A 6218-nucleotide genomic window follows, 5' to 3' on the forward strand; every position below is an offset into this window, starting at 1 on the left:
CATATTTCAAATCTCCAATCATGCATGCATATTCCATTAAAAACAAAGTGTCCACTCACAATATAGATGGCTAAGCCTGATGTCGGTCAGAGCCCTCCTCACGTGGTGTCTCCTCTCGTCCTGTACAAAACGAGATTTAAGGTCACAGACAATAACTCAAAAATAACAATTTTAACAAAGTAAGGTGAAGTCTTCCTCACTCCCTCTACACACCTAAACCTAAGAAGAACTCCAACCTTATTTTTACTAATCATCTCCAATTTTTCCTCAACGTTCTAACATATACATACAAATATGGAAATTTCCATGGATGAGGCTCACCTCTACTTTTTCACCAAAATCAACTTAAAAATTTCCTAAATTCCTACCAACAAATACCATAATTTTCAATACTTCATTACCACTCATTTCTTATTAATGGAGCCACCAAAACTATCCCAAATTCCAAACACTCATCACCAAAAAAAAAAAAAAAAATAACACCATACCATACAACAACATTTATCTCTTCTAGAAATCATTCAAATTACTCAAAACCACCACATCAACCTCAACCAAAATTAACAAGATACCTATCAATCTCTTCCTCTCAGCAAGCACAACAACAAATATAACTAACCCAAACTCTAGAAATCAAAGACTTGGCCGGAAATTACCTCCAAGCTCAAGAACACCAACAAACCCGATTTGTTCTCAACTTCGAATCGAGCTTCCTCTTTTGGAGGGATGAAAGGCCAATAGGAGAGCTTCAAAACCCCTCAAAAATCTCTCGGATCGGTGGCCGGAGAAGGAAGTTCCGGCTTACAAAACCAATGGCCTTAACAGCGCTACCGTGAGCCGCTGCCGGCGAGATGAGGCCAGCTACCACCCCAGGAAGGACGAGCGACATCCCAGCTACCGAACGGGACCGACGCGGGGGTCTGCTGCGGCCGGAAGGCGGCGCTCTGCCAAGGAGAATCAGATGAGGTCGGAGTCGGGGTCAGGGTCGGGGAGAGAGAGTGGATGGAGGCTGTTGACTTTTCTGTTTTTTTTTTTACCCTAACTTAAATGAAAGGCCTCACTTAAAAACCCCAGCCCCCATATGGAAAGTCTTATTATTTAGCTGAAACCTTTACCTACGAACTCTTATCCGAATAACTAAAAGTCTACAAGTTTGTCTACGCCACCACAAAATAAAACAAAACAAATTCCCAAATGATTAACCACAAGTAAATCGGATACCACAGTATAAAAATAATTACTAGGTTCGGGGTGTATCATATTTGTCTTTAAATAATTGTTTTAGCTCTTAAAGTGGGCCATACTGTCAAAATTAACATTCAAATTTGATGAAATCTTAACAAACATGCAAATATGATGAAAATTTTAAAATTAAGAGGGTAAATTTTTAAAATTGAGAGAATGATGATTGAAACGGATAGTACCCCAAACCTTAAGAGGGTAAACTGAATTTAATAAAAAAATACCACCTAAAATGCATTGCACTCCTAACTTCGAACACTGATATATAGAGGTCGACCCAGAGAACCCTCAGAACATCATACATTGGATGTCTCTCTTTAGCAAAAGTCATGGCTGGAAAAGGGCGGGAGACTATCAACCATAAATACTCCAAGGGTGGCTGGAATGCCCCATTTTCATCATCTGTAAGTCGTTAATTTTAGAGAAAATTAGATAAAAACCCAAAATACTAGACCTCTTTTAAGATAAACCCATACATATTTTTCTTTTATTTTACACCCACTCCACATAAGCAAATATACCGTATAGAATAAATGTCTATAATTAATAGTTTTCTTCATTTTTCGGTTTCTCTAATTTGCCCTTCAGACAATAGAAAGCTAAATTTGGTATATTTCTCAATTTTAACATCAATTTGAAACTCAAATACTAGCTAAAATTTAGTTGAATTTAACTTTGTCATAATCAATTACATTCTTTAATTTCTTACCTTGTTAATAACTTGAGTGTGTGTGTGTGTGTATATATATATATATATATATGTTATATACAGAAGTATGTCATTTGTGATAGGATGATACTTTTCATTCTTAAGCTCATATTTGGTGTCTCTCTACATAGTCGAAAAATGTCTAATTGTAAGGTACACATTCTTGTTCTTTGATTAATTTTCTTTTTTTTAGGTATATTATTAGATCATTTCTCATCATAATCGAGAGAACATTTTACTCTACTACTTATGTTTCTAATGTACCTATTAAATAGGGCATGATATGATAATATACCTAAAAAGAAGAAACCCAAAATTGGGTTTAGGGTATAGGTTCAGGGTATAGGGTATAGGGTTTAGGGTTTAGGGTATAGGGTTTAGGGTTTAGATCATATATCTTATTTATATTATATTTTACCTTATGTATAGATTAGAGAATGAATTCCTTTAATCTAGATTTTTTTATAAAAATAAAGAAAACTACATGATTCTTGTAAATTGATTGAAAAATGTTAGTGTTATAAGAAAAACTCATAATCAAGGTATTTAAGACAGCATCAATTAAACTTATTTATTATATTTATATGTTATAGTTGAATGGTGGCAATTGTGTAAAATTTAGAAAAAATAAGACATAATATTTATCATAATTGATACATTTTAGATGTCTATCAGATATAAATATTAGGTGAGTTTTATTTAAAACCACTCTTCAAAATTGGGTGTATATGAAAATTTCTCTTAATTTTACTATTCAAGAGCTTTTATATATCCTACTATTGAGTATACTACTTACTGCTGATTATTTCACGATTAGAATGGTGGAAATATACAGACCATGGCACACAGAGTGCATGGCGCAATCTTATTATATATATCTTTATACAGACCATGGCACACAGAGTGCATGGCGCAATCTTATTATATATATCTTTATACAGACCATGGCACACAGAGTGCATGGCACAATCTTATTATATATATCTTTATCTCGTGTATGTATTAACAATCAATCTAATAATATCCTGTATTGCAGTTGTAGAGGCAGCGGAGAGGTTTGCATATTATGGCTTGTCTGGTAACCTCATTATGTACCTCACAAATTATCTCCATCAGCCCACAGCCGTCGCGGCCAAGAACGTCAACACCTGGGTGGGTGTGTCATCTCTCTTTGCTCTTCTTGGTGCCATAGTAGCCGATTGCTTCCTTGGTCGGTTCAGGACCATCATTCTCTCCACCTCCATTTATTTCATGGTAAATTTCTTGCCCGACTCTGGAGACATATATACTGTTGTAAATCCTAGCATATATGCATGTACTACTGAATTACTGATCTGCTTAGATCGAGTACCTTATAGCTAAGGGCCTATGGCTGTGTGTCTATCACAGGGAATGGTACTACTATGCCTATCGGTCTCGATTGTTCCTAGTCATTATCGTGAAGCGGTGTTCTTCATCGCACTTTACATATTATCTGTTGGGGAAGGTGGGCACCAGCCATGCGTCCAAACCTTTGCCGCCGATCAGTTTGATGAGGACACTGCTGAACAGAAAGAGACAAAGAGCTCATTCTTTAACTGGTGGTATTTAGCTATAGTAGTTGCCGGCACTAGTTCAACACTTGTGGTGATCTACATTCAGGTAGATACGGCTTCATTTTCCACAGATCCATCTGCGTCTGTGTCTTTCACAGTTTCACTCATCGATGTCGTCCAGTGATCCCTTATACATAGGACAAAAATAAGGACTGAGCTATTTATTGTACATGCAGCTTAAATATAAGTCGTAAAACAGTAATAACAGTCACCAATAATGAATGTCGTAAAAGGCTATGTAAAGCGATCAACATGAACCTAGCTAGTATAAAGTTGAGTCAACATATATAAAGCCACAACAATGTGTATGAGACATTAATTACTACGATTGTGTGTTATATACACGTACTGCAGGACAATGTCAGCTGGGTCATTGGCTTCGGTATGCTGACAGTGGTTATGGCGTTAGGACTAGCTCTTTTTATTCTTACTAGGGATCAAGAGGTATAGGAAGGGAGGACCGCCTGGAAGCGCCTTTACCACCGTGGCACAAGTGTTGGTGGCGGCAGCAAGGAAGTGGCACGTGGATGAGACGCTTCATTCTGATGTTTTCTACAAGAATGAGAGGAGTAAAGCTCTGATGGGGGTTCAACATCAGCATAAAACTTTAGCGCGAACTAACCAACTCAGGTACCAATCTGTTACATTTGTGAACTATTAAAGTTTTAATTATTGAATATTGATCTGTCGAGTTTATATGATTACCAAGCAGTAGCTACAAAACATATGGTATGCAAGCTCTGGTGTTTGCTTTACTCAATACTCAAACGATTGGAGGAATGCAAATCATAGAACATAATTTCATAGTATTCTAGATTAGTACGTGGTAATTTTGAAGAAAGCAAGACCTGCAATAGTGTCTTCTTGTATATATACTAATTTTCTATGGCAAATATTTATATACTGAATTGTTCATACCATCAGATTTTTGGACAAAGCAATGCTCATTGACTACCTTGATGCATCAACCAACATCAGAAACCCTTGGAGGCTATGCTCTCTACATCAAGTGGAAGAAGTGAAGCTGGTTCTACGTCTTATTCCCATATGGTTCTGTTGCCTGATGTTCTTTGCAGTTAATTCGCAATCCCACACCTACTTCATTAAGCAAGGTTCTATGATGATACGATCAGTGGGTTCTCACTTTCAGCTTCCACCAGCATCACTTCAAGCCTTCGTGGGCATCATAATTTTAATCACTGTCCCTATCTATGATCGATTGCTCGTCCCAATAGCGCGAAAGTTCACTGGATGTCCAACAGGGATAACAGTCCTCCAAAGAATTGGCATTGGCCTATTCCTCCCCGTACTCAACATGACTGTGTCAGCTATAGTTGAGGCTAAAAGGGTTAGCATTGCAAGAAACTATGACCTCATGGATGATCCTAAAGCAATAGTGCCAATGAATATTTGGTGGTTACTACCACAATTTACAATTTGTGGTTTGTCTTCTACATTTGCAGTCGTGGGACTCCAAGATTTGTTCTATGATCAAATGCCAGATGCAAGGAGAAGTTTGGGAGCAGCAGCATATATTAGTATTGTAGGAGTTGGGAGCTTCGTTAGTACTTTTTTCATATCAGCCGTGCAGGCTATTACTTCAGAGTCTGGTGAAATATGGTTAGGGGACAATTTGAACGGCGCGCACCTTGATTATTTCTATTGGGTGCTCGCTGCATCAAGCGGTTTAAGTTTAGGTGTTTATGTGAGGATTGCAATGTGTTTTGTGTACAAGATACTTGAAAGGGTGGAAACAACTGAAGAACAGGAGCACAGGTCTATGGTCTGAGAGATATAAGACTATGGGGAGTGATATAGGGCCTCAATGAGGCGGCCACAAATCCTAGGTGACATGTCATGTACATAAGACTATAGACGTATATTGGAAATATTTAACCTGCTAGTTAAACCAATTAATGTATCCGTCTCACTTCCCCTCCAACTTTTCTACATGCAACTTGGGGCATCTCCAACAAGGTGAGTCAAAACCCATACTCGAACTTATATTTTGACTCACCCAAACCCATTACTATTCAAACCCATGTTTCATCTCTAACCATTATGTCGAAACCCATACTCATACCTAAATTTTAATTATTTTATATAATTTGGGTATGAGTATGGGTTTTGGTCATCAACAAATAAATAAATTTCATATATAGTGTTTAGGGTTAAATGATTTATATAACAACAAATAAATTATATAAATCATACATAATAATTTAATATAATATGTTGTCCTAGTTAAAATTAAATAAAAAATATTTTTATTTAAAAAAATTAATAACTTGTTATTTTTATATCGAAAGACAAATATGACGTGACATTACATATGTTAAATGTTGATAGGATGGTGAGATTGCGGGTTAAATTTTTATTTGCCACGTGATAATGTCTATCTTCTCAATAATTACATATTCGATAAGATTTCGGATCTCGAATTTTGGGTATACTTTAGTTCCTCGTGTCGTTGCGTGAGAGGCTAGTGAGATTGCGTTTTAGATCTTTATCTGCCACTTGTCATATCTTATCTTGATCAATCATTTTTGGTCTCTCCATAAATACGACGCTCGTCACTCCATCATACCTCACTAATTCACAAACACTTCTCTCTCATATCAGAATTCAAGTTCTAAGTTTCATTTTCATCGCATAATTTTTGTTGATTGCTG

General features: G+C 36.7%; 1 pseudogene; it reads left to right on the forward strand.

Moving 5' to 3' along the window:
- Positions 1 to 1571: 1571 nt before the first annotated feature.
- LOC101299042 lies at positions 1572 to 5335 on the forward strand (annotated as a pseudogene).
- The last annotated feature ends 883 nt before the right edge of the window (positions 5336 to 6218 follow it).

The sequence above is a fragment of the Fragaria vesca genome, linkage group LG7 (genome assembly GCF_000184155.1).
Source record: "Fragaria vesca subsp. vesca linkage group LG7, FraVesHawaii_1.0, whole genome shotgun sequence".
In the NCBI taxonomy this organism is placed as follows: domain Eukaryota; kingdom Viridiplantae; phylum Streptophyta; class Magnoliopsida; order Rosales; family Rosaceae; genus Fragaria; species Fragaria vesca.